The 27305-nt window shown below is 48.0% G+C and overlaps 1 protein-coding gene across 6 annotated transcripts in view; it reads right to left on the bottom strand.

Moving 5' to 3' along the window:
- MYO9A (myosin IXA) overlaps positions 1 to 27164 on the bottom strand; it is a 167252-nt gene extending 140088 nt beyond the window's left edge. For all 6 annotated transcript variants that reach the window (XM_051796356.1, XM_051796358.1, XM_051796360.1 and 3 more), the window contains exon 1: positions 26886 to 27164. The gene's annotated coding sequence lies outside the window, so the exon portion shown is untranslated. The remainder of the gene's footprint in view (positions 1 to 26885) is intronic.
- Positions 27165 to 27305: the final 141 nt, after the last annotated feature.

Genomic DNA, 27305 nt, shown 5'->3' with positions numbered 1-27305 from the left:
TGAAAGGGAACATTTATGGCATTTTAAGTCAATATGTAATCATGGGATGGTTTGGGTTGGAAGGGACCTTAAAGATCATCTCATTCCACCCCCTGCCACAGGCAGGGACACCTTCCACTAGCCCAGGTTGCTCCAAGACCCATCCAACCTGGCCTTGGACACTTGCAGGGATCCAGGGGCAGCCACAGCTTCTCTGGGCAACCTGGGCCAGGGCCTCACCACCCTCATACCCAACAATTCCTTCCTAGTATCCCATCTAACCCTGCCCTCCAACAGTGGGAAGCCATTCCCCCTTGGCCTGTCCCTCCATCCCTTGTCCCAAGTCCCTCTCCAGCTCTCCTGGAGCCCCTTCAGGCACTGGAAGGGGCTCTCAGGTCTCCTGGAGTTTCTCTTCTCCAGTTGAACACCCCCGGCTCTCCCAGCCTGGCTCCAGAGCAGAGGGGTTCCAGCCCTCCCATCACATATTTTCAGTCTAATATGTTCTGTATCCTTTTCCCCTTTGTTTGAATGAAGATTCTTACTCAAATTAACCCTGGATGCTGATTTTGCTCAGTTTTACTCCACTACCATAATTCTACTGGCGACATGAAAAATAGGATCTGCAAACAGGGTTACAGATGGGGCCTTGTGTCCTCCTACACACCAAAATAAACGAATATTTCGAAGGAGCTCAGAGGCCCTGATAAAAAATGACAATAATCATCTGATTAGGAGCAGGTTGACAGAAAGACTAAAATTTCAGTGGTCAATTAGGCCTTGTGCAGCCCCTAAATTTGTAAATAGTGATTGATTTTTCCATTCTGTGCGATCTTTTACTAGTTGGCCACGGTTTAACACACATTCAGAAAGCCCAATCTCAGTATTTTCACTTTCAGCACGAGCAACACGTGGCAAAAGTCCAAAATAAACTGTGCACTGGAAGCATCCGTACCCGGCATAAATAATCTGTGACAGCTAAAGCCTGGAATCACGGACAGAGTTTGCCAAATATTGAATGATTTGGAAAAAAACCCCAGAGATCAGTGTCAGCCTTGAGGCTGCAAAAGGGGCAATTCTGGAAGCAAAGTTCACTGGGTTTATTATAACATCCCATAACCCGGCGAAGGACTACAAAAATAGGGAGTTTCTCCCTGTTCCCAATCCTCAGGCTTGGTTTCCTCAAGACAGCCTGGATTTATCCATCACCAGCACATCATGTCACACCCCGTGGGGCGGAGATTCCAGATAAACTTATGAAATCTGATAGAGAAATGGCCAATCCAAACACATTTCCCTGATTCATCCGAACCCATCGGCACAAGAGCTCTCCAGATTTTTCTCCTGCAGGAGCAAAGAGCCTCGTGGTGCTGATCCCCGAAATAACACCTTGGTGACATCAAGGGTAACACATCAGTGGTGGCCACCATAGCCCAGGCAGGGGGAATACCCAGGGAGAAGCTCAGCACCCGGGTTTTCACTGCACAGTTTCACATGCCAGGTCGGTTCACCACCTGCGGAACACTCAACCCTCTCCTTTTCTCATCTTTCTCTTCCGCGCTCACCCTGTTTTCCTCTTCCCACCCTTTGCTGATGGGAGAGAAACATTATTGCCACTTAATCACCTACAGCAGCCCAGCTCAAAGAACCTCGTGTGCAAGTGCAGGAGGTGGTGGTACCTAAAACACGCATTTATGGGCCCAGGTGTTGGTGCATGGAAGACAGGAGGTGCAAAATTTCTCTGAATTTAGTTTTATCCAAAAGAATGGAACCTCTAATGCAGGAACAGTGAGATTTGCAAGTGTTACAGTAGTCATGGAATGATTTGGGTGGGAAAAGACCTTTGAAGGTCATCTGGTCCAACCCTCCTGCATCGAGCAGGGACACCTTCAACTGCATTGCAATTCAAATGAACTTGTTCAAAAGGGATGATAAGCTTGGATGGAGATGAGAAATCCCCATCAGCACTCCAGGATGGCCCATATGCAGAAGAAAGGTCTCCTGGCTGAATTTCAGAGCAGTTCTTTTGGGCACCCAAGGGAGATGCCAAAGCAGCGAGACAAACTAGAGCAGAAAACGAAAGCAGAAGTGGAGATGTGGTGGCGTGGAGGCTCAGCAGCAACACAAGTCCCTGCTGCACCCTGTGTGATGGTGCCAATACAGAGCCAAAACCAACCCCCAAAGGCACCAAACCACCCACCAAGGACACCCAGGCCACGGCACCAACATCCCAACCACACATCTCACTGCTTCAGTGGTTTCTTTCCTCTCCCTTTTCAACATTCCCTTTGGTCCCAATTCCTTAACAGAGAAATTCTTCTCCCTTGCTAAACCTGCTTCATCTTGCTCAGAGTTCAAGGCAAACGGGGGTGAACCTAAAAATTTGGTGTCCCTTCACTTCCTGCAAACCCGAATGATTTTGCAGTTAAACCTTCTCGATGCCCCCAGTTCCAGTGGGATTTGTACACTGCTTTTCGGCTGCTTTATCAGGAGTCATAATGAAAGGAGAAGCCACGCCTGGGCAGTGCCAAGCACCCTGTCTCTGGCAGAAGGGGATATTTCTGGAAGCAAGGGTGACTCCATACTGACTGCTCAGCCTCCCAGGGGGATTCCCAGAATACAAAAGAACTTGTGAATCCACCACTCAAATGATGCAAATCATTGCCAAAGATGTACAGTTGCCCACACTGGAACCAAAATAGGTTGGAAGCGTTTTCTAAGTTGTTCCTGAGCTCAACAGCTTTGCCCATGGCTTGAAAAATTAGAGAGAAGTCACATCAGGTTGTTTTTTCCCAGTATTCCACTGGGAATTCAGCACTTTAAGCAACTCTGCCAACTCCTTGTCTCTTCCTTCCATAGAGGAGGATGACACTGGAGTTTCAGTTTGTCACCTGGGAGCTCCTTGCTGGCCACTAGAGGTGATTCACCTTCTCTTTCAGAGATGGGCTCTGTTCACCCACGCTTTAATCTGACATTCCTTGATCTTAAGAAGTCCATGGATACATGGATGATACACCATAATCCCTTCCAGAGCCTGCAATCACCTCATGTCATGAGGTTTTGATATTCCTCTGCGGTCTGACAACCACTCCACGCTCCTCTCCTCTAGAGCCGGAACATGGATGAGGATGATGTTACCCACCCATCACATTTGCTGATGCACCTTCTGTGGAATCTACCAGACCTCTCAGCTGAGACAAAATGAAAATGGGAAGGAAAAAAACCCAACTAAAAAAAAAAAGAAAGAATTGCAAGAAAAGCTGTTGTGAAAGGAGCTGCTCCTAGAAGTTGTTACAAACGTTTCTGAGGAAGAGGAACTGAATCAGGACGTGCATAACAACACAATCACTTGCTCTTCCCCTTAAGGTCAAAGAACCTTCTGTGCAGGGGATGAATCAGCGTTCAAGGAAATCTGGGTTCCGCAGTGACCGCAGCTCTTCCCTACAGGATTCCTGCCCCTCCAGTTGGGGACGCCCCCAAAGACGAGGACAAGGGACAGATAAAGGAAAATTAAACCAAGGGACTACAAGAAGGGCTGGGGAGGTCTTGACTGAGGCAAGTGCATGGGAGAAGTGATTTCCATCTTGGCTTCCCTCCCAGCATTTCTGTGTGGAGCTGGGAGACCCAAAGAAACGGTGCCAGGAAAATCTTGCCCCGGATCGTTCCTCTTTCTTGAGCTCCCGATTTGAGTCACTGCATTTTGACTTCTGGAAGCTCTACTGTTCTCCCAAAACACGTCCCCTACACAGACAGCAGGGTCCTCCAGCTGCTCCCTGGGCCTTTCTTTGCCAGAAACCAAAAAACCAGTAATATAAACAATAAAATTTAAAAAACCCAAAGGGAATTGCTGGATCCTGTCTCAGGCTGCAAGTGGTTGTTGTTGGATTCGCTGCTCCCACATTCCCTAGGTGCTTAATGAGAACAGCCAATGGAATGGCAAGGACTAGCAAAAAGCCAGAAACTAAGGAAGAGCCTGGTGTATCCTGAGGGTTTGGACATTTCTGAGGGACAAATCCTTGTTACACGTTGCTTTGCTGCTTCTCATGACTAATGAAATAGTCACTGGCCAGAGGTGGGACAACCCTGTTCCAAACACCAAGATAAATCTGTCATTCACCAAACTTACAGAATCCCATTTCCAGCACCTCCAGGCTTTCCCAGATTAACTCTGGGCATCAGACAGAGCCTCCCTCACCAATACAGCAACTCTGCTCACCTGAACAGCCAAAGGATCAGATTTCCCGCCCTGCCTGGTTGGATTTGCTCCTTACAGGTGTACACAGAGCAGTTCAGCCTCTGGAAAGCCAACTGGAAACAAACCTGGAGTCGGTATCTCAAAAACATAGATCCCTGTCAAATCCCACAGGGATGCCAGCTCAGGGCAGAAGGGACCATAAATGGGCTCAGGATCAGCCTCTCATCTCACCAAGCACATGCCCAGCTCTTTATATTTTAGTTTGCAGCCCAAAATTTCCTGTTTGGAGCCTGAAAACCAGCAGTGCTTACACTAAAAATCTTTTTGAATCTGTTAAAAAAGAAGGCTAGGAAGTGTAAGAGCAGAGCGACGCTGCCAAGGACTAAAGGAACTCACGCTGAGAAGAATCTTCCAGCCCCAAAACAGCTGCAGAAAATCCCTTTTTGAGAGCTCGGGAATTACACCAGCATTAAAGACAAGGTGCTTCTATCCTAGAGGAGCTTGAGAGCTTCAGAGAACAAAACCTGGGGAATTCAAGGGATCCTTCTCCTCCTAAAACATATAGGTGTATATTGACACATATCAACTCTCTATATTGATATACTGATATTTATCAACACACAGATCCATTTGAAGTGATCTTGCTGGGTTGGAGAACCATGTCCTCCAGAAGATCCTCACCTGGGGGTCTCCTCCCTCAGGAAATTCAACCCACTTCCAGCATGAGCCAAGACAAACCGACACTTCTCAGCCTTGCTTCTCATGAAGCCCACGGACATGGTAAAATAAACATCAAACCACCTTGGAAATTGTGCCACCTGCGCTGTGTTTCCCTAAAAACACCGAATTAGGGACAATTTACGTAACTGAATGTCACCGTGTTATTTTTGAATACTGGGTCAAGTAGTAATTAATAATTTCAGATGTTTTTCCTTCGGTCTTCGAGCTTTGAAGTTATTTTGAAGGAGATAATGCAGCTTAGGAGAAAAGCGGAATTGAAGTGCAACAGCACCAGAGGATGGAATAATGTGGTTGCTGATGTTCTCCCTTTCCTCATCTTATGGAGGATTACGGAGAGTGACCGATAGTGAGGGAGGGATGGTTTGAAAGCCTTCTCACAGAAAACTCTTTTTGGCAAACAATCCGCTTCCAATCAAATTTTCCAGCGTTCCCTATTTTATTGCATTTCCCAAGAATTATTACCTGCGACGCGCCAACACAAACCCGGGAGCTTTCTCTTCTGCCAAGACAATTCCAGCTTTCCTACTGATAAGAGAGATGCTCCTCAAGATTAGAATGAACACCAAGAATCAGCTCTGGCTGGGCAGCAGCCAAACCTCATTCTTTAGTATTTTAGGGAGAGCACACCTGGCAATAAACAAGAATTTAAACAACTGATTCCCCAGTTTTTCAACTCCGTCTCCCACTTTTGAAGTGACGCTACAATCCAACTTTTCCTAAGCATCCAAATAGGAATAAACTTATCTTAGGAGTCCACGTGCACCTACCCCTGCAGCTACTGGCTTCTTCTGCTACAACTCTGATTTCCCAGACAAAATGACTGAGGCTTCCACTCTAGCCCACCCTCATCTCTTTAAAACCCTCCTTAGACCCTCAGCTAAACTTCACCCCCCCGGCTGCCCCTTCTGCCTGCGCCTCTTTCCCATTTTCCATGTGCAGATGAAATCATTTCCCCCCGGAGAATCAGCTTCTCCACGTGAAATGAAGGTCAGCCCTCAGCAGCAGGAGCTGCAGCCTCGTCAGGAAATCAAGAGGCTGCTCAGGCCTGGCTTTAGTTTCACATTTAGTAAAGGATGATGCCGTGGGTTATCTGTCTCTTCTCCACGTCCAGTGTCTCACCCAGCTCAGGGATATTTAATAACCTCAAGAGTTTGGAACAGTAATAGAAATAACTGAAAAATAACGTGGGTAGTTTAGGAACTTGACCTCTGCAGTCAGAGCATGCAGGGACCTTCCACTCCTTTAAACTGAGCACTTCAAAATCCTCCAAAATCAGGATTTCTTTTCTATGTAGAACTAGTCAAAAGCTTGGAACAGCAACCTGAAAACATCCCTCTGCTCCCTGGTGTGTGCAGGAGCAGAATTCCATTATCCAGAGACTGATGCAGAGCTGGTAGCAACCTACAGATTCCCTGTACAGCCTATACAGCACAAGGAACAGATCTTAAAGCACTCAGAAATGTGCTGTCAGAGATCAAAGGGAAAAGAATATTAAAGCTGTACTGTTAGATCTGCTTAGTTACCTTACAAAGGGAAAAAAAAAACAACAAAAAACCCAAAACCAAAACAAACACCAAACAGGATGAGTCAGACTTTAAACAAGACTTCCAGCAACTAGTTCACAGAAAAAAAGAAAAAAAAAAATCAGGCTTTTTCGTCTAAAGGCCATATTTATCAAAAATATTCAGCCCACAGATGATGATAATTTACAAGCAAGGGCAGGAATGGGATGTTGGATTTAAACAAGCCACAAAACAATATATTCTATCTCAAAATTAAACTGTCAGGCAAGTGCCACAACACGAGAGTGGCATTTAAACTTGAAGAAGTGTTCTGAAAGCATCAGGACACGAAACTGAAAAACAAAAGCCTTCTCACAATGCAAGAAGTACTGAAAAATCCCTTGAATTAGAGCTGACAGCTCCACTAAAAATAGTTCTTGGCAGCTACCTGAAAACACAGGGTTTGTGGTTCTTTGAAAACATTGATATCAGACAGAGAAGCAAAAAAAAAAAACCAACAAAAAAAAGGGGGAGCTATTCAAGTATTTAATCAAAATATTTCCCTTGTCCCAAGTCCCTCTCCAGCTCTCCTGGAGCCCCTTTAGGCACTGGAAGGGGCTCTCAGGTCTCCCTGGAGCTTCTGTTCTCCAGGTGAACACCCCCAGCTCTCCCAGCCTGGCTCCACAGCAGAGGGGCTCCAGCCCTTGGAGCAGCTCCGTGGCCTCCTCTGGACTCGCTCCAGCAGCTCCAAGTCCTTGTGCTGTTGGACCCCAGAGCTGGAGGCAGCTCTGCAGGGGGGGGGTGTCTCACCTGAGCAGAACTTCAAGTCCTGCTCAAGACAAATTCAGCTCCTCCTTGAGGTCAGCAGATATTGCTTTTCCTCAGGGCTCAGAAATGCTGACTGGAGGCTGCAGAAATTCAGGGGTGTTTGATGACCGGCACCAGGGAATCGACGCATCCCTTAGAAATGCCATAATTCACCTTTTTCAAATGCAATTAGCAGTGAATTACCAAAGATCTACAGATGGTGCTCTGGCCCAGCATTCTGCTGTAATAAATCTGTATTTTATGGTGCCTCTGGGTTATTTAAAGCTGCTTATGGGGTTCACACACCTTGTGCTAAAGGAATATCACTGATAAGGATTAGGAGGAAAGCATCCCTGATTCCCAAACCTGGCAAACAGGTAAGTCCCTACGGCCCCCCAGTATGAAGTGGGACAGACAAAACCTACAAACAAGGATTGAAATGACACCAGGGGACAAAGACATACATTTCATTTGAATCTTCCCAGTCTGGGGCAAAAGCTGGAACAACACCACAGCTGGGATCAGGATTTCATTCTTGTACTTGGGTCACAGCTTCCACCTCAACCAGCCAACCTACAGCTCCACACAAAACAGGGGAGCGCAGGAATGTGGCTGTGGAGGAAATACAATTCAAAAGCACATTCAGGAAAATGAAATTATTTCATAAATCAATATATTAGTCCAATAAGGTAAGAATTAAGTCGATCGAGGTAACAGCCTGTATCTCATTACATTCCCTGAAAAAACCACCTCGTCTGGAAGCTGCAGATTTGGTTTCTTGGGAGATGAAGCAGCAAAAATCGAAATATTCACCAGACTTGCAGTGGAATGATTTCAATGCTTCAGTGGGCACAAATTAAACCTGAGCATATTCAAACCAGCACAATGGATTTGCTTTTTCTCTTCAGCACTTCCGTGTGTCCTCCCTTGTCTTTAGGACCGCTTTTCCACCCAGAATATGAAGTGGGGGGTGAGCTTCCCACTTTTCTCCATTAGCAGGCATGATTTTGCATTAGGACAGAGCACTGCTGTGAGCCAAGAAATTCTGATCTGCTCCTCGAAAAGGGAAGATTAAAACAAAGGGAAAACAAGGGGGAAACAAAGGGAAAACAAAGGGAAAACAAGGGGGAAACAAAGGGAAAACAAAGGCCCTGGAGCACAGCACGGAGAGAGGTCGAGCATCCTGGCCCGGCCGAAGGAATTAGAGGACAGATTGCAGCAGGCCAGTATTAAACATCTCCCAGATAATTCCACATCCCAAGCAGAACCAGCAGGGGAGAAAGAGCAGCTCTTCTAAGCCAGGTCAGCCCCAGAGCTCCTCCGACAGCTGGTGGTGCAATTCCCGCTGGCTGCTCCGGAGGCGGCTCCGGGACAGCGTTTGCCCTGATTGCATCCAGGATAATCGCTCTTATCCCAACCCGGGGTGCCCGATGCAACAGGGAAAAAAAATCCCTTTTCCACCTCCAGTGTTCATTTCCTACAAAACCTGCTGTAAATCTAAAGCCTCCCCAAGGATATCTTGGGCTGGAACATGTCTGAGGTGATTCTATAATTATTCAAGGACTAGCAGGGTTATCCCCAGAGGAAGGCATCCAGCCCTCTCTCACCTTTTACTTTCCCCGACGTGCTGACCTGTCTCTCCCAATTTTTTTTTCCATGTTCAAGCGAAAACAGAGGCACCTCTTTCCCACAAACACACAATGAGGTAAAGATACCCCTCCAAAAACTGCAGCACACCTGGGGTTTAAGCCTCTTCTTCTTCAATAAAAAAAAAATCTTAACTATTAATAAAAAATATTAAGTATATTCCAGATACTTTCTGTGCCATCGGTACAGAAAAAGACGACTCTGCATCGAGCAAACTTGCAGTGAAGAACTGATTAGAAACACAACCCTTGAGTTCCTTGAAGCTTTTCAAAAATTACTATGAGCAAGCAAATAGCTTCCATAAGCCTGGAACAGTTCCCAGATCTGGCATCCCTGCCCTTGGCAGGGACAGGACGCAGCCAAGGTCAGCCGGGCGTTATCGGGAGCCACGGAAACGCGATGCTGGTTCTGGTGGAACGGGCTCAGGTAACACCTGGTTTCATTTCCACCTTTTATTTACATGAAGGACAACAGGGATGGGAACGCTATCCAGATCTCAGTGGTTTTCCACCAGCACATCATCCCTTAGATGGATTTCTCCAATACTAGAAGTTGGTTTAGGAGGATCCAACATCAGCCATAAAAGAGAAACCATAAGTTTTTGCCACGTTAAAAATACGACGTAAGATCACAAACCTCTCCCTAAAGTTCAAAGCCACCTTCCAAAATCCCACCTAAAAATGTTACACAGCTTCCTTTCCTCGAGTAATCAAATCCTTAATTCACATCCACCGCATGGCAAATATTTCAGCTGAAATATCTGCAGTCCTGTGCACGTGTCGTGTCTTACTCACACTCCAAGGATTTCTTTCAAACTGCTTGGCCACCCCACCGCAGCAACACACCTCAGAGTTCCCCGAGAGCCACTTCAGCGAGGGGCTGTAAATCCTTTTTAACCCAACGCTTTCAGATTACGACAAATTATTCGCTGGCCCGGGGCCAGCACAACTCTCCCCGTCAGAAAAAGAGGTCGGGCAAATCCAATAACGAGTATTTAAAAAGACAAGTCAACGAAATTAGTTCCATTTTCTCGCCCGGAGGCAAAGCGAGGTCACTACGGAGCAGGGAGGGGCGGGGGGCGAAGAGGAGACGCGGTTATAAAATGATAAAAAAAAAATAAGCAGCCCGGAATATTTAACCTATCGGGTTTTGGAATTGCTTCCACTCCATTTCACCGGCAGAATGAGAAACATTAGGACAGGAGCTGCCCGGGGGCCATGACATACACCAAGCCAGCCCCTCTCCCGTCATCCCGGAGCAGATGCCACCTCTCAGCTCTCATCAGGCACCCGGAGACGCGGAGCTCCCGGGATTAGCTGCCGGCACGGAGAAGAATGTGCAGGTGTCTTATTCCTGCAAATTTCCAAATATGCCAAGGAAAAATTAGAAGTGCCCTAAGAAGGGAATTAGGAGGCACGTGGGTCTCAGCAGAAGGTTCATAGGACTCGTCTTGGTGGTGGCATGAACGCCAGGTTACTGCTCAGCAACGGGCACTGTTCAGAGAGGACCAAAATAGACCTTATTTCTTTACCATCCCTGATATTTACACACTGCCTGGATAAGTCAGGGGTTTTTCAGAGATAAGATGATGGGAAAAGTTCTTTCTGTTCATAACAAGCCCATCACCGTGTCCCCCACCCTGAGACTGTCCCCGATTTACTCCAACTACCCTGCATGCATAGGAATTCCAGACCAGGATTTGGACCAGAACCCTGAGATTTAACTGACTTTTCAGGACAGAAGACTTGTTTCCTACATCATCCCATCCTTCCACCCTCAGCCAAAAGTCATTTTCCACAGAAAAACACATTTTAACTGGCTTTGGATTGTTCTCCTCGCCTATCCTTTGGTTGCAGGCAGAAAGTAATCTGAAGTTTCCTGGACATTTAGGGGCAAAAAGAAGTTAAAGCTGTTAGAATTTGGGGTCTGACAGACACACAGGAGCCCACTTGTATTCATGGTTGTCCTCACTGACTTGACACTTGAGCCTCATAGATTTTCCACTCTCCTTGAGCCTTTCCAATTAAGTCTGCGGTGAAATTCATCAGCAATTTGACACAGACAAACATCCTTAACCCTGACCTTTAAAGGATGATCAAGGTAATTTTTTAAAGGTAATTTTTTAAAGAATCAGGGCTTTTGGTTGTGTTTTGTTGTGTTTCTCTGAGAGAGAGGTTTGGGGATTTTTTATTTTTTTTTTTTAATGAAGAGTAAAAGACAAGACTCCACACATCAGTCACATCTTTGGTCCAAGGACAACCTGTTCACCTCTAACAAGAACCCTTCAAAACAAACTCATATATTTATCTAAAGAAAGAAAGTTTCAACAGTTTTAGTACCATCCAGATGCTGTTAAATTTGTCAGCTTCAGCCCATGGCTCCGGGGATTTGGTAAATTAGTGGAGCCTTGGCAGCCGTTCGTAATTGCAGCTGAGTTTATTCTCCGTGATTTGTTAGATAGGAAAAATCCCAAAAGGGATTGGGTTTTCTCCGAGTCTATAAGTCAGTTTTATAATTTACATTTACTGTTCACTGCAGGGATTTGAGAGGGAAAGATCCTCAATCCTTTAAATTCATATTTACAGTGACCACATGAACTCCCACCTTCCCGATAATTAATGTTATGGAAATCACGGTTTAGAAGTTGCTCTTCAAGGAAAAACATCCCACTAGCGGGATGGGGGGTTAAATAGGTCTAATAAACATTCCAGAGGCACTGCAGGATCTCCTTGTCCCCACATCCATCCTCCCTGGCTCCTCCATAAGACACCAGGAGACGGCATCTTCAGGAAGTCATCAAGACATCGATGACTTCACGAGTCACCTCTGAGAGCACGCGTGCCTTCCCCCGCTCCCTGAAAAGCACAGCACATCTTGGCATCACACGGGAAAGTCAAACAGATCTGCATAATTATCCCTGCAGAACAGCCTCGGAGAACATATGGTCTGGAAATGAAGCTGCCTGAAATGGATGGGCTCAGCTGCGTGATGAGATCCACAGAAGGGAGGTGAAAAAAGCGTGTTCGGCGCAGGATCCCGCAACTACGGCACATCCATCATCGGGATAAGGTAATGACACCAGGAAATGAGCTAAGTCAATCCAAGATTGAAGTTTCATTTTCTGAAGTGCATCTGTTTGGCTCGTATCCCCCCTGAACCTCATCGCTCAGCCACGCTGCCTTTCGTCTCGGAAGCAGAAGATGCAAGAACATAAATCAAAACAGCTTCTCGACGAGCAGCCGTGGCAAACGTGCTTTTAATTTGGTTTTATAAAGAAATAAACTGCATCCCAGTAGGCCCTTGTCACAGCCCTCCATGCAGGACACCAGGGATGGCATCCTGTGCCAGGCTGTCCTTTACCAGTTTGCCAGGTTTGGGGCTTTTTTGGGTGAGAGTGTCCACCTTCCCTAAGGGAAGTTAAACCAGCTGGTTTTTCACTCACTGCAGCAGATGGGAAGCACTGGATCAAGCCAATGAAACTAAGGAGGACAGCATGTTCCTGCAGAGGAGGTGACATTCTCCAATACTCCTTCCCTGGAGTTCCCAATCCCTTCCGTGGCTGGAAACAAGGAAAGCCAAAGCTGAGGTGGGCTTACCATGGAGACAGACAATCAGCCAACTCAAAACATTTCTAGGGATGGCAAGTATTCCTCACACTTCATGTGCCAACAGCACCAGCAACAGGCCAAAACTGTGGCTGAACACATCCACAGTGGGACTCTGACTTTGGATCAGGGAGGTAGAAAAGGGGTTGACTCATCCAAATGAGCCAAGTAGAGGCCCATCACACCAACCACCAGAAATCCCATTAGGCTGAGAGGCCTACAAAGCATCTGACACCAAGATTTGGGCACATTTCCATAGGAGAGCATCTGTATTCTTCGTGCCCAAGGACTCTGGTCACCAGTTCAGGCTTAAGGTGAAGGACACAGGCAGAAGATTACCAGACCAAGACCAATCAGGTGTTAGGAAGTTTTAGTGCCACGAGTTCTGCTGGCAAACATTTGCAGGAGCACAAATGAGAGGAAAACCAAGCCAGACCTGGACACATAGAAGGATTCATTCAGATGAGCATCGAAGCCACCAAATGGCCACCAGGGCATTTAAAATCGGAATTAGGAGAAACATAAAGTGGAGAAGGTTAGTTAACGAGTTTATCTAGCAACATGATGGAGTGAGAAGAGATGCCTGATCTCCCATAACGTGATGAAGAACTTCAATGGAGTTTTCTCAGATTCATCTGGAGCACGGCCGTGTTATGGGCTGGCTTTGCAAGAGCTGAACAAAGGGGTGCTCTCCAAGGGGTGTCCTGGTGTTATTTCGTGAAGAATTCCCCCACAATATAAATCTTCACCAGGAATTTTGCATAAGGACAGGAAGGAACCTCCTCTATCTGTTAACTCTGCTGCCATCTCTACCCTAGTGTTGCCTCCCATCAGGATCACCTCTGGAAGCAATTTTCTCTCCGCTTTTTTCACCCAAAAAAGCCACATCACAACGACCAACACTCTGGGAAGTCATAAAGACACTTCAGAAGTACTCAATTTAACATGATTTTTATCTCTCCTTTTGCTTACTCTTTTCAACACCAACCACCTTCCAACACCGTGTCTTGCTCAAGCTCCAGGGCTCGGGGCAGCTCGACTCACTCATTCCATCCCACAGCAAAAGGTGGACCTCCGGGATCCCTCTGCTCCAGAGCAGGATGGATGAGAGGTTTCATTTGCAATGGCAACAATCTGCTTCTCACCCTCGTCATCCTCCTCCTCCTGCTGCTCCCTGCCAGGTCGTCAGGCCGTGTAGGCGCCAAGGGAACAGGCTGCACTTATTCCAGCCCCGGGGCCGGGAGCCCTGGGCTGCCGCGGGATCTGCCCACGGACACCGGATTCTTTATGCATTTTCTGCATGCACGCCGTGGGCAGCACCAGGAACACCGGCCACGGGGGAAAACGGGGAAATATTTGATTTCTGGGATGGGGAAGAAGCCGTGGAGCTAAAGGAGGCTTTGTTCGGGGGCAGGAGGGCCCGCTCTCGGCAACAGGGGCAATGCAGGAATGCTGATAAGTCTGTTTTCTGTGCATAAATAACCTGTGTTGGAGCCCAACCGCTTTGTCTGAGGGAGGGATAAAGCCCTCGGTGACAAGGCCCTAATATTTGTCTACTCATCTATAAACCAGGAGCCTTATTTCAAGGGCTAATTCAAGTGGAGATTATATTTCCCGTACGGAGCAAGGGACAATTGCATCAGATACTCTTCAAACACCGTAAATAAGATTAATGAGGTGTTGCTGCCATGGGCTTTCACCTTGACAATGCCTTAAGCACACAAAAAAAACCCCACCCTGGTACCTCCAAACAAATCTTCCAAAAGGCTTCCTCATATTTCAGTGCACGGACAGCACCTCGTTTCTCTTGGACACAGAACTACAAATAGCCGCAGGAAGCACCGATTTCCTGAAAAGAGGGTTAACTGAGAATCATAGGAAACGGAGAGGATTAAAGCCAGGTCTAAAATCCTGACTAGGCTGAGGAGGGAAAAAACACAGCAGCAACATCACTGGGTGCTGATGCTCAGACATCTGAATCCATGCAAAATTAAATGAGACTATTAAAAATCCCAGACCTAACAGAGAATTCCCTCCTTCAGCACATCATACCAGGCAGAGGCTTCCTGTGGGCAGTTTTCACACACAACCACCTCCAGGTGACCAACTCAAATTTTAATTAGAAATAAACCCAGGGCATCCCAAATTGCAACACTTTGCAGTGAAGGGCTCTCAGCTGAAGGATTGTTTCAAAAACCGAACAGCAGAACAGAACTAGGCAACGCAGGGAAGCTTCACGTGCTCAATAGTTGTGCTGACTGACCAAAATCAACAGGAAAAATCAACTCAGGGCTCTGTGGGAAACAACCCCGAATAAAAAAGTTAATTTGATGACTTCACCAAAAAAAAAAAAAGAAAAAAAAAAAGTAGGAAGCTTGGTTTTACAACGTCCCAAATTGCGACAAAATGTTGCGCAACAAGGGAGGAGGGAAAGCACAGACCGGTTCATCGACACCAGTTGAACAAAAATAAGGAAAATTATTATTAAATAAGAAAAAGTAATACAGAAATACTCCAAAACTCCAGGGATTGCAGGAGATAGGTGCAGAACGAGGAGGTGATATGAAAACCACGACACCATCCATGTGCTGCCGCACACATGGAGTAACCACGAGGACAGAAACACGTGTGTGAAATGGAAGCAGAAGAGGAACCAGAGCGATCTGGTGTTTAAAATGTCACTGCCTAAATTAAAAATTGATGGGGCTAAATCCCTCCTAAAAAAAAAAAAAAAAAAGAAAGGAAAGCTCCCTTTCCAGGCACTTAATCCAGTCAGTGGAGCAGCTTCCCTGGGATCAGGGAAAGGCCATCCTCCCCTGCCAGGACATTGCAGCAAAAATCACTGGGTTTAGTGGACTGTGTTGCTCTTCTCTTGCCCCCTGAATTAACCTGGCATTTTTTATCTGTACCTCCAAGGCTCTTCCTTGTGTATAACTCCACATCACTGTCAGCAGATTGACTCCCCTGCCAGCTCAGGCTGCCCATCTCCAGCTCCAACCCACTAATGAAAAGAAATAAAAAGGAAAACCACCACTTTCATGATATTCCAAGACCCTCCTGTCACACATTTGAAAGAAGAAGTCTCTAAATATTTATACAGCTCTTTCTCTCCAGCTTTTCTGTCCCCTTCATGACACCTCCAAAGCAGAAATATCCCCAAGGCTGTAGGTGTGCCAACACATCTCCCTGCCGGACCCTACGGCTCCGTCTCAAAGGATGAAGGTGTTTGCAACTTCTGCCGTAACTCAGGCACACAGGAGATACAATAAACAAGTAGAAAGAGCCTAAAAATACTGTATAAGACTGTAAATCATTTATAAAATAATATTAGAAACCTACAAAATGTTGACAATGTGATACAGTTGAGAAAAATCCCTAAGAATAAGAGTACAGCTCACAAGGAGGAGGTTCTTGCATCGAGTCACTGGTGGCCCTGCAGGTCGACTCCTCTCCTAGGTCCAACAGTGGTTTTTCCTGGCAGTACAATCCTAAACCCCTCCTGGCAGAACTGCTCACACTCCTGACTCCAAATAAATAAAACTTATGACAAAAATTACTCTTTCAAAGGTTTAGAGCCAACTTGGTTTAACCAAAAATGAGGGAGAAGCACTTCCATCCTCAGTTTTACCGGGAGAACGAAGGAGAGGAGGGCAGGAGTCTCTGCTGGCACCACAGCCTGAGCAAAGCACATCTCTACCTATGCCCTCAGGAAAAATAAAACTAAAAATTCCCTTCCTAGCCAAGGAATTCCCTAAGTGACACACTAAACCCCTGCATATCAGCCCTGCAGGAGAGACTAAAAGTGAACAAACTGTTCTGCCGACTGTGTCGTTGATCCCAAGGGGCCTTTTCCAACCTGGCTCCAGCCGGGCAGGACCCTACGGATGGGCACGTGCCTTGATCCGAGTGGCAAGGAGAAACCCTTCTCACCCTGAGGATGAGTTCATCGAGCTGATCACAAATTCCCTTGAGATCTGGGAGCATCTCACCACCTTCCCTACAACAAGAGATCCCAGGACCTGAAAAACAGCCCCTGCTCCAGGAAGATCCCGGCCCGGCTCTGGTTTGAAAGCCCGGGCTGCTCCTTTGATGCCCTGCCAGGAGTGGCCTCCAGTGAGGAAGCCCGGGATGAGTCACACCACCGGCACACGGAACTGGCCAATCTGGATTGAAAAGCACCGAGGAACCTTGGGATTTTTGCCCCTGCTCTGCCATCTCCCTTTCTGTGCTGCAGTTCTCAGGGATTGCACGGTGCCAGGAAAAGGGGAAGCAAAAGTACCCGGCAGACATGAAGAAGGGTTGCAAACCACAGCTCTGTCCTAAAAGGTGAGAACCTGAGGCAAAAGGATGTTAAGGCACTGAGAGGATCATCTGGGAAGAGCACTGTAAAGCTTTCTTGGTTTTCCCCTGACTTGCAGGAATTCCAGTTGGCATTGGAGTTTATGGTTTTCCACACCTGCAGAGCTCCGAGCCAAGAGCTCGTACCGCGGCTGCAGCACCTCTTCAAATGCTGTGTCCTCTAATCCCAGTCAGCTCACACACAAATCCAGGGAAAAAACCTTTTAAACCCTCAAGACAGCTCCAAGAAAAAGAAGTCTAGCCCCAGTGGCCTCTCAAACAAAGGATAAAATATGTGCAAAACTGATCCATTTTACATTTAGAAAGAGGAAAGTAGCCTTGTTATGAAAATAAAACATTCTGAGTGTTAAAGACTTAAAATTAATTCCTCTTTCCCAGAAAATCCACTTCACTCAAGGGTGGAAACAAAGCATTTCTTTGCTTCATTCACTATCCCAACCTATGGCTACCCAAAAACATATTAAAGAATAAACCCAGCAGGAACATCACTGTCTTTTCAGTTCAATTTGGCAATTTTGACGATCAAACTCCTAATTCAACATGTTCTTTACTCCAAATTGAAACTGCAGGAATCTGCTGCAGCTGCCGAGCTCGCTGTGCACCAGAGCCTTTCAAATCTCACTCTGTGCCTCTTTAATGTTGGGGTTGGGTTTTTTTTTTATCTCTCCAGCCCAACCTCTAATTTAAAGGAAACTGTGCTGGATGCTCTAATTGACCCCGTTCTCTTCCTTCCCCAGTTTGTCTCTATAATTAGCCCTTCCCAGCCAAGGGAATCAGCAACGAGACCTTTCCGAGCCCCACCCTGCAGACCACAGCCACTGCCTCGCATTGTTTTTGCCCAAAAATCAACAGCTTCAGGACAACAAAAAGTTTAAAAAAAAATGAGAAAATAACAAAAAAAAAGGCGAGCTCAAATGCTCGGTGATGATTTTTTGGCACTTTGTGGTGAGCGACGCTCACCCAAAATTTCACCGGCAACACAAACCCCTCAGAAATACTTTGTAATGTGAGCAAAAAAATACTTGTTTTCCTCAAAACAATACACAGTTGCAGGGCTGCTCACCCCAAATCCACCCACCCCAAATTCACCCACCCCAGCCTTGCCCTGTGGACTTCAGCACATGCAGCAAACCCAGAGGATTCCAACTTCCACCAAGGCACCAGCCTTGTTTCTTGAGGAACAAGCCCACACCTTGTTTCTTGAGGAACTAAAAGGCACGTAGAGAATGAGGAAAGGAAATGCATTAAAAAAATAGTCTTATCAGCAAGCAAATGCCACCAAAGAGGATCTACTTCCCTACTTGCCTCTACAGTAAGCAGCGATTCCTACGAGGTGACCTGAGCTGGGGGTATTTTTAGGTACTTGGGGGAAAGAAAAGAAAACAAACACAGAAAAACCCCAAAACACCAGGGAAAAAAAAAACTAAACCCAAAACAACCCCCAAAATCAAATTTAAGTCCAGATTTCAGGGCTGCTGAGCACTGGGAGGTGCAGGATGAAGCCACAGTCCCCAGCAATGCTGGTAAAAACACCTCAGGTCTAACCTGGCCTGACCTGGGTCCTCCATCCCACCACAGCATCTTCTGCCTTGCTCTCCCCAAAAGGATGAGACTCCAGCTAGCACGATCCAGAACCAAACCAGAAGAGTTTGTCTGGTTGGTTTTGAGCTTTGTTTCCCTCTGTGTCTCTTCTCCCATCCCCAAGGTCCCAAGGACGCCCACACCTCAGCGGGTTGCTGCTGAAGAAGACGCCCACCAGGAGAAGCATCCCAAGGTCTCCTGGTGGGCACCACACCCCTAACTCACCACTTCCCACTCAGTTTTCTCACTTGACTTTGCAGCTTTACAACCATTTTACAGCTTAGAAACCAAAGAGGTTGGGGGTTTTTTTGATTAATTTCCCAGCTTAGACTGAAGTTCTTCTCAAATCCATCAGTACCGCTCGCTAAATATTATCCCGGCGTTCCAAAGTTCCAGCTCCCACAGCACACAAACACACATATTTCTATAACCAGCAGGAATTTCAACGTGCAGACATTTAGAAAATTAACCTGCAGCTGGCTGGAGTCTCACTAATAACGGCAGCACCTGAACCTGTACTGATCCCTCACCTAAGGAAAATTGTTCAAGTTTTTGGAATGCCTGTCCCCTCCAAGCCCCTGAAGAACATACCTGAAAGGAAAGTATGTAGATTAATGCTCCCAGAAAAGCAAAACAGAAAAGAAAGGTGATCCAGTCCTACAAGAAGAGAAAAAAAACCCCAACCCTTTTCTCGGTGCAGAGAATAGTGCACACCCAGGGAAAAATAACTGATAAATAACACAGAAAACTGCATCTGAGCCACTGTAAATTCAGGTCTGCAGGTTTTCATTTCCAATTATTTTTTGAGCTGTTCTCTCAAGGATTTAATTTTTACTAAAAATAAACCCAGCACGAGACAGAAGATCACAATCTCCCCCCCACACACAGCCCGAACCACAAATATCAGGCCCTGAGCTACTTTTAGACTGAGCTTTGAAGCGAGTTTTGCGTGCGACCGAAAAACTCTCACACGGGGCCACTCACCAGACTGCAACAACTGCATGAAACAGCTCATTCAGCTTTTGCTCCTCAGGTTTCACATCTTCCCCGACCAAACAAAAACGAAAGCAGCCTCGGAGCAGCTGCACCACAGAAAAGTAACCAAGGGGAGGAAACCCCTAATGCTGCTACAAACCAGCCAGCGAAGGCTGCGGGTCAGATTCACACCTTCCCTCAACGGGAACAAAACACAGGAAAACGTTCAGGCAGGGATTCTTTCCCCCCCCCTTGTTTCAGTGTTCAGATCTTATTTCTTTCCAGCAAAAACTTTTAGGTGGGAGGATGAATTCTCAGCAACTCAGACGTGGACTTTGGTGCTCACTTTTTTCGCTATTCCATTATTCTTACTCCATTCGCTGAAGGTTATTATTTATTATTATTTATCTATTTTTTTAATATTTTTTTCTCCCCATATTTATTGTATTGTTCACCACAGACAAACCCAACAGGTCTAGAGAGGGATTTAAATCACGTAAATGGAGGGAGAGGAAAAGAAACACAGCATACAGCACAGGTGAACTCAGAAACAATGCATTGGAAGGCAGCAGCTCCCACCTGGAATTACAAAGGGATTTGAGCCTGGAACAACACAGGAGTCCCTGTATTTTCCACAATTGTGGTGGGGCAGGGAATGGACAATGGCTGCCAAGTCATCTTTCTTGGTAATTCATTTCTGAGAGGTCCCCTTTCAGCCTTCAGAGAAGAAATATTGCTGCTAACGCTTATCAGTGCTAATAAACTCCTTAACCCAATCCCTGCGGATTGCAGTGAAACCAGAGATGTGTTTGGAGCAGGGAACTGTGAAACAAGTGCTCTGACAGTGGAGATGCGCTCGCACTCCTCGGAGCCGGGCGAGGTTCCGCAGGGAGCAGCCGAAGGATTTCTGGTGTATCCAACCCTCCCACAAAAGCCTCGGCCGCCTTCGGTGAGTTCATTCTGTTCATAGCTGAGGAAAACTCTTGAGATTCCTCGTTATCTGCTGCAGGCTCCTCAAACCTGACCTCTGCTCTGCATTGTCCTGCTATCTCCTCGCCTACCTGCCGGGCACGGAGAAGCGCCTGCGGATAAGATTATCCGAGGCACCGGCTGAGCCCTGCTCCGACAGGGAACACCAGCCTGCCCGTGCAGGTCGGTGCCGCCGGGTTCCTGCCCGGAGCATGAACACGGAGCTGTGCCCTCCTTGCTCGGTCAGACGTGGCCCAAACCATGTGTCCCCCAGCAGCACAGCTGGAGCTTCACTTCGGGATGAAAAGAAGCCGAAGGAAGAGAGACTCTGCATTTAAACAAGGCCTGGCCAAGTCCCTCTGTGGAGCTGGAACGGCTCAGCCAGCCCTGTCACTGCCAGCAGCAACAAATCCCACACGGTGATGCCCCGTTTTTCAGAGCAGTTGGAGAATTAAGGAGCAGGGACTGCCTCTCCTGCACTTACATTTCTCCAAGAAACCACCAGGAGAGTTATTTACTCATACAGTATCTCTCCTCCAAAAAAACCCACTTATTCCAAAAAATCTTTACCATTTGCTCGGCATTGTTTTAATCAAGCGCAACATTTCTAACAATCCACTGCGGCCCATTATTTATTTATTTTTTGCCTAATGGCATCACATTCCTTAACAATTAAATCATTTGCTAATTCCTCCCTAGGGAAGCTGTCCTGTGCACCCAACAAGCACAAACCAACCTCAAATTTCAGAGACAAGTCCTCTAAAAGTTAAAATGGCAACATTTGGGAGAAGTTTAACTTCAGTCTATGTATTTCTGTGAAGTATGAAAAGACAGTAGAGGCACGGAAGTCTTCTGAAGTAAATATTTTCAGTTAACTTGTTTTAAGTTCATCCCTCAAAAGCAACCCTGTAGATGCTGAACACAATAAAAGAATTCTTGGCGGTCTATCAAAAACATTCGTAATCTGGGTTGGTTTTAAAGCTCAGGTTTTCCAAAGATGGACCTATGTGGATAAAACACTCCTCTTCCATTACTGCTCAACCATGATATGATACACCGTGTCCAGGATATTCTTAAAGGTCATGTTTTACAAGAAATAGAAGATAGTGGTAAGAATTTTGATTACAGAACAGCACAGAGGCTGTCAGGTTCTCCCTATGTGACGGATAAAAGTGGAGACCTGGAATAAGCATCTGAAGGAAGAGTAACTCCAGGATTCAAGGTCATTTTGGAGTGTACCAGAAGTGACTCAAGGTGAAGAGATCAGCAAATAAGACTCAAAAATTATACTGAAACCCACATAGTCTTGGTATTTTTGCATGAAGGTGGTAACCAAAGCACTTGTGTACTTTAAACCATATTTTTCCTTTGCTATTGCATACAGGATCCCAGCAGGACAGCCCCTGCTCTGCTCCCCACGGTTTCTCACAGGGATTTGCAGGAACTCCTACGAGTCGCAGGGATGGAAACCAGGATTTCTCCATGAGAAACCGAGTAGCCAGTGGGAACCACTGAAAACACCAGGGTTGAAAGGGTGTGATCCAGCCCTCCCATCAAGGGGATTGACCTACACACAGAGTCAGTGTATTCCTAGGGGCTTCAGTACCAACAGGGATTTCATAAACCTTCTCCAGGACCTGGAAGAGACCTTTAAAAGCACTTCAGAAACCCAGGGAGAGCTGACAAAAAAACACCAACAGAGCCCAAAACTATGACCCACAGCTTTGTCTCACCATGTTTTGGCACAGAGTGAACAGCTAAAGGTGTCTGAGAACCCTACACAAGGAAGAGATGCCTCACCCCCTCCAAAGGGATGCTCATCCGTGCCTAATGAGAAACTGCAATGCAAGAAAGGAATTAGGGGAGTAACTATAATCCTTAAACCAACAGGTATTTATTTATTTCATTTTTGCCTGGAAAAACTCCAGAGAGTTTCCAGCAAACCGCAGTGGAGCCGGCCGCTTGCCAGCTCCGTGCTGATTATCAGCAAACAGACCCGGACTACCCCTCTTCCCCTCCCAAGATTAACTTCAGCCACGCCAGATCCTCTTTCAGCTGGAGCCTGTGACTGGATCAGCTTAAGGAACCCATGGAAAGGCAGCGGGAGGCGGCAGTTTAACAGCCTTGCAAGTGGGAGGCTGCGCTCCGTGAGCAAGGGCTGCTGTGGATCAGAATCCTGTTCCCCTTGGACCCAACACAGCTCAAACCAATTCCCTTCCCTTCTCTTCCTGCAGCCCTCAAACCACAGGTGGAAGACAACAAGCACAAGACACCTAAAGCCAGGAGGAACCCTTGCAGACAACCCTGCTGGAAGAAGAACTTGGACCAAGTGACCCCCTGAAGTGCCTTCTGACCTGAGTGATCCTACATTCCTCCAGAGGACAGAGCACTAAAATCATGGGGGGGGTGTTAGAAATAAAAAGCATTTGTGGCAAAGACATGGAGCTCTCACTTCACCTGTAAGATTTTTCCACAGTCTTGTGGAAATCCACCTGCTGTGGATCCTCCCCCCAGACAGAACAGTGCTACCACGAGGTCTAGCAGAGCTGTAACTCCGGGTAACACCTCAAAAACAGACACAAAACTGAGTTCAACTCTAAAAATCCCTGTTCCACAGCCTTCCCTTCTGAGTTTTTGTATTTTCTGAGGTCAAGTGGTTTGGTGAGTCTGATTTTAAAGGTTTAATTACAAGACACATCAATGCAATCACAATGGTGAGATGTACATCTCACCATGGTGTTCGACCTGCCAAACACGGCAGTGAGATTTAATATTAAAGGGTCACACAGAGAAAACAATGACTATTCCATTTCCCTTTTTTCCTGTTTTTATCCATTATCTGGCAAGAGTTTCACGTTTGCTTTCTATAGTCTCAACACCTGTGCCTTCACACGTCTACCCAAAACCTATGGAAAAATTCGGTCTGCGTAAAAGAAAAATAAAATTCCATAAAAAACCATCTCAATTCCAACGATCTACAGCCATCCCATCAGCAGCATTTCATCCTTGCAATTCCATAGGAAACCCAAGCTTTGTGATAATCCCAGCCCATCTAACCTGAAAACACGGCGGAACATTTTTGCAGCAGGAAGCCTGAAGAATTATAAGCTTCTCCCCAGAGCAGGGAAGTACCCAGACACTTCCCAAATCTCCCTACTGCTTTTGTCCAAAGGAATGCTGGAGAAAGTCTCGAATTTGCAAACTTAAGCCGCGATCCTTTAAATATTTATGCTCATGTTTACTTTGTCGAGAAGGGAGAAATCCCGTTCGCTCGGGAGGAAGTGAAGCAAACGTCGCACGCAGGACCCGAGCCTGAGAGGATCAGACACTCCTTTTAACCTCAACACACAAAAAAAATCACTGTCTCCTCAAACTGAAACCTGCACCCAGCCTGTCTGGGGGAGCAGGACCCCAGGACCAGGCTGGAGCTTCATTAACAACACAGTGAACGTGCTTTCAAGAGCGGTGTTTCGTGTGCGAGTGGGAACACAACCCCACTTTATTTACAAACTGAGGGGATGGAGGAATTTCTGAAATCGAGTTTGACCGGCTAAGATGCTTCAAGCAGTTCAACGACCTTGGTTGCTCCCTAATAAATGCATTTTGAAAGGAATTGAGTTCAAAAGTTGCACGGTTTGGAGGGAGAACTAGAACTGGGTAAAAACGGACACGCTACGCTCGCCAAAACCAACCGGCCCAAATGGCTTTAGAAACCCTCAGGTCATGTTTGAATCACAGAATCCCAGCACGGGGTTGGAAGATCATTAAAGATCATCTCGTCCCACCCCCCTGCCACGGGCAGGGACACCTTCCACTAGCCCAGGTTGCTCCAAGCCCTGTCCAACCTGGCCTTGGACACTTCCAGGGATGGGACAGCCACAGCTTCTCTGGGCAGCCTGTGCCAGGGCCTCCCCACCCTCACAGGGAAGAATTCCTTCCCAATATCCCATCTATCCCTTCCCTCTGGCAGTGGGAAGCCATTCCCCTTGTCCTGTCACTACAGTTCCTGATGAAGAGCCCCTCTCTGGCTCCCTTGCAGGCCCACCTCAGACACTGGAAGTTTGCTCCTAGTTTTCCCAGACTGGAGGTATTTAAGCTCCAGGACCACGTGTCACATGAGGTCCCAAGGCTGTGATGGTGAACCCTGGTCCTCCTGGCCAGCTCGGGGGTGCCAAGCTGCAAAACCAGTGGAGGGACCAGCACCATCCCTGTGCTCCCAGTACTCCCCCATGGACTTGTGGGCATGCAGAGGTTCTTCCACCCAGACCTGGATTCCATCCTCCCAGAAATCAAGCAAGGGATGAGGATTTCAAGTCCAGCCCTCCCAGAAATCAAGCAGGGGATAAGGATTTCAAGTCCAGCCCTACCTTGACATGAGCTAAATTAAGGCTGCATAGGTAGCTCGGGTTTCACATTTCCCAAGCACCTGACCTCGTGTGCTTCACATTCTCAGAGGTTTTCCTGCAAACCCGATCAACGCTCCCAAAAATCACCATGAACGTCCCAGATAAAAATAATATAGGCATAAAACATTCAGACTTTCCTAGCAAAGGATGCCACAGGTTTGATACTCTGAGGGTTTTAGTACCAGTGTCTGGGGAAGATACTGCAACAGCAGATGTCACATCAGATGTTTGATACCTTAAAACCTTAAATGCAGCTTCCCCACCCAAAATAAAGAGGAAACCAAAGGTAAAAACATGCAGCTTATAACTCCTAACAGGAGCAGTGGATGCACAGATGAAATAACTCTGCAAAACTGAACTACATTTTAAATACATAAATTCAAATAAAGCCTTTTCCACATCTTTCTAAACGCTGCTGATGCACCCCGGGGTCTTTCAATGCAGAGGAAACATCTCTAAAGCCACCCTGATTTATGCATCGATTGCAATAAATAAATAAATAAATAAAAAGTAGAATCATCACTGATAGCCCAGGAAACAAAAGCTCATCAGTCGTGTGCCAGAGCTGCTGAATTACCTTCCCTGCCATCAGCAGCTGGAGTAACAGCTTCCAAAATGCTCTTGGGGATGCAAAATCATGGCCAGGAGTGAGGGCCAAGGCTTGGGAGAGCCTTCATGAGGGAAAAACGCATAGAAAAGCCTCTTATTTTAATGAAATAAAATTTTAAAATGAGAAAAGTCACCGATATGGGCGAGTTTACTCAAGGACACGGGGGAAATTGTGGCTATTGCGTGACTGCAGGACCAGGAGCTATAGAGAAGATGCTCTTAATGCAGCCTCTCAGACCAGACAGAGTTTGCCGTGCCCAGGGATAAGCTCAGTTCTGTAAGGTCGCGCTTAAGCATTCACAGCCCATCACCGCCACGTCCACGCACCTCTCCACGGGAAGACAACGCTCCCCCGTCATGTCCTAGCACTCAGTAGGGAAAAGAGTCGGGAAAACACTCGAGGCGCCCAGAAACCCAATTCTCCAACTAACAGTCTGTTTACAGAGCGATTTATTACAGCGCCTGGTTATCGACCGAGCGAGGCACCGCGCCGGTTCTCCCCCCGTAGCAGCAAAATCTCCTCCTTCCTCTGCCGCTACGTGATTATTTTTTTGATCTGCCGATGGGCAGGGACCGCGCTGCAGCGAGGGGATGGCAAAGCCACGATTTCTGCTGAGCTCACGCTCCCCACTTTATTAAACTCGGCTTGATTTCGGGATAGGAAAAGGCGGATGGAGGAGGAGGGAGCCGATCCAGCAGCAAGCAGAAGGGCGGCAAAACGCCCGGCTCCGAACTCACGGCAGGTCCTACCCCGGGTCACGTCGGAGGGGTTTTATTTTGGGGGGGATAAAGCAAAGGCCGTTTTGGCTCCATTTCGGAAAATTCCAGAAACAAATACCGGCTGTTTTAACCTCCGGAGGAGCAGCGCTCCCGCAAAGGTCCGGCGTGCCGGGGCGGGAGCTGCCGTAGAGTCCAACACTGCGCTAAAACGCAGGAATACCTCATCCCGAGGGGTGGGAACCGCTGATGGGGAATGGGGAATGGCTCTGCGTGGCGTAGCGGGCTGGCAGAGCCCCGGAGGACCGCGACCCGCTCCCGCCGCGATGCCCACACCCGCGGGCTCGGCGCTGCTGCCCCACGAGGGCCGGGGGAGCCCCCGCCCGGGGTGACACCGGGGCCGCAGAGAGAGATAAATCTCCCCCCCCCGCCAGGCTGGTTTTTCCACGTCCTGCGTGTCCAACCCACCCGCGACGGGGCTGAGCGGCACCGGGGGGTGAAACCTGGCGCTGGGGGGGGAGCGAAGCGGGGCCGCCCCGCACCGCGCACCCACCGGGGGGGTCACGCGTAGGGGGCGAACTCGCGGGGGGGGCACCACACGACACCGGGGGAACCCCACAACACCGGGGGGATCTCAGAACACCGGGGGCAGCCGCCCCCCTGCGCAGAACAAAGGCTCCCGCCGGCCCCGCGATGTTCCGCCGGGGTTCCCCTCACGACCCCCGCCCCGCCGCCCCCGCCGCCCGCACTCACCGGAGGCCCCCGCCCCGCTCCGCTCTCCGCCGCCGCCGCTCACCTGGGTGTCGGGGCGCGGCGCATCCCTCGTCCGCAGCCGCCGCCGCCGAGGGAGATCCCGGGAAGTCGGTTCTGAGGGAAGGTCGCCGCTGCCAGGGGGTCGGTGCTGAGGGGGGTCGGTGCTGAGAGGGGTCCCGCGCTCGGTGCCGAGGGGGGTCGTTGCTGAGGGGGCGCTCGGTGCTGAGGGAGGTCCCGGGGCTCGGTGCTGAGGGGAGGTCGGTGCTGAGGGAGGGGGGGGGAAGTCCCCGGGTGGGGAGGGGGGGGACGGACGGGCGCTCCCGCCGCCGCCGCCGCCCGGGCGCTGCCCGACTGCCCGCGCGCGCGCGCGCCGCCCTCACGCGCCCAGGGGCGGGGGCAGGCAGGGAGGGAGGGCCCCGCCCTGGCGGAGGCCCCGCCCCCGTGCCCGCCCTCGGGACACGCC

The sequence above is a fragment of the Manacus candei genome, unplaced genomic scaffold (assembly GCF_025592945.1).
Source record: "Manacus candei isolate 608988 ecotype Guabito, Panama unplaced genomic scaffold, ASM2559294v1 h1tg000046l, whole genome shotgun sequence".
NCBI classification, from domain to species: domain Eukaryota; kingdom Metazoa; phylum Chordata; class Aves; order Passeriformes; family Pipridae; genus Manacus; species Manacus candei.
The sequence above is the reverse complement of the archived record's forward strand: the minus strand, read 5'-3'. Positions and strand labels throughout refer to the sequence as shown.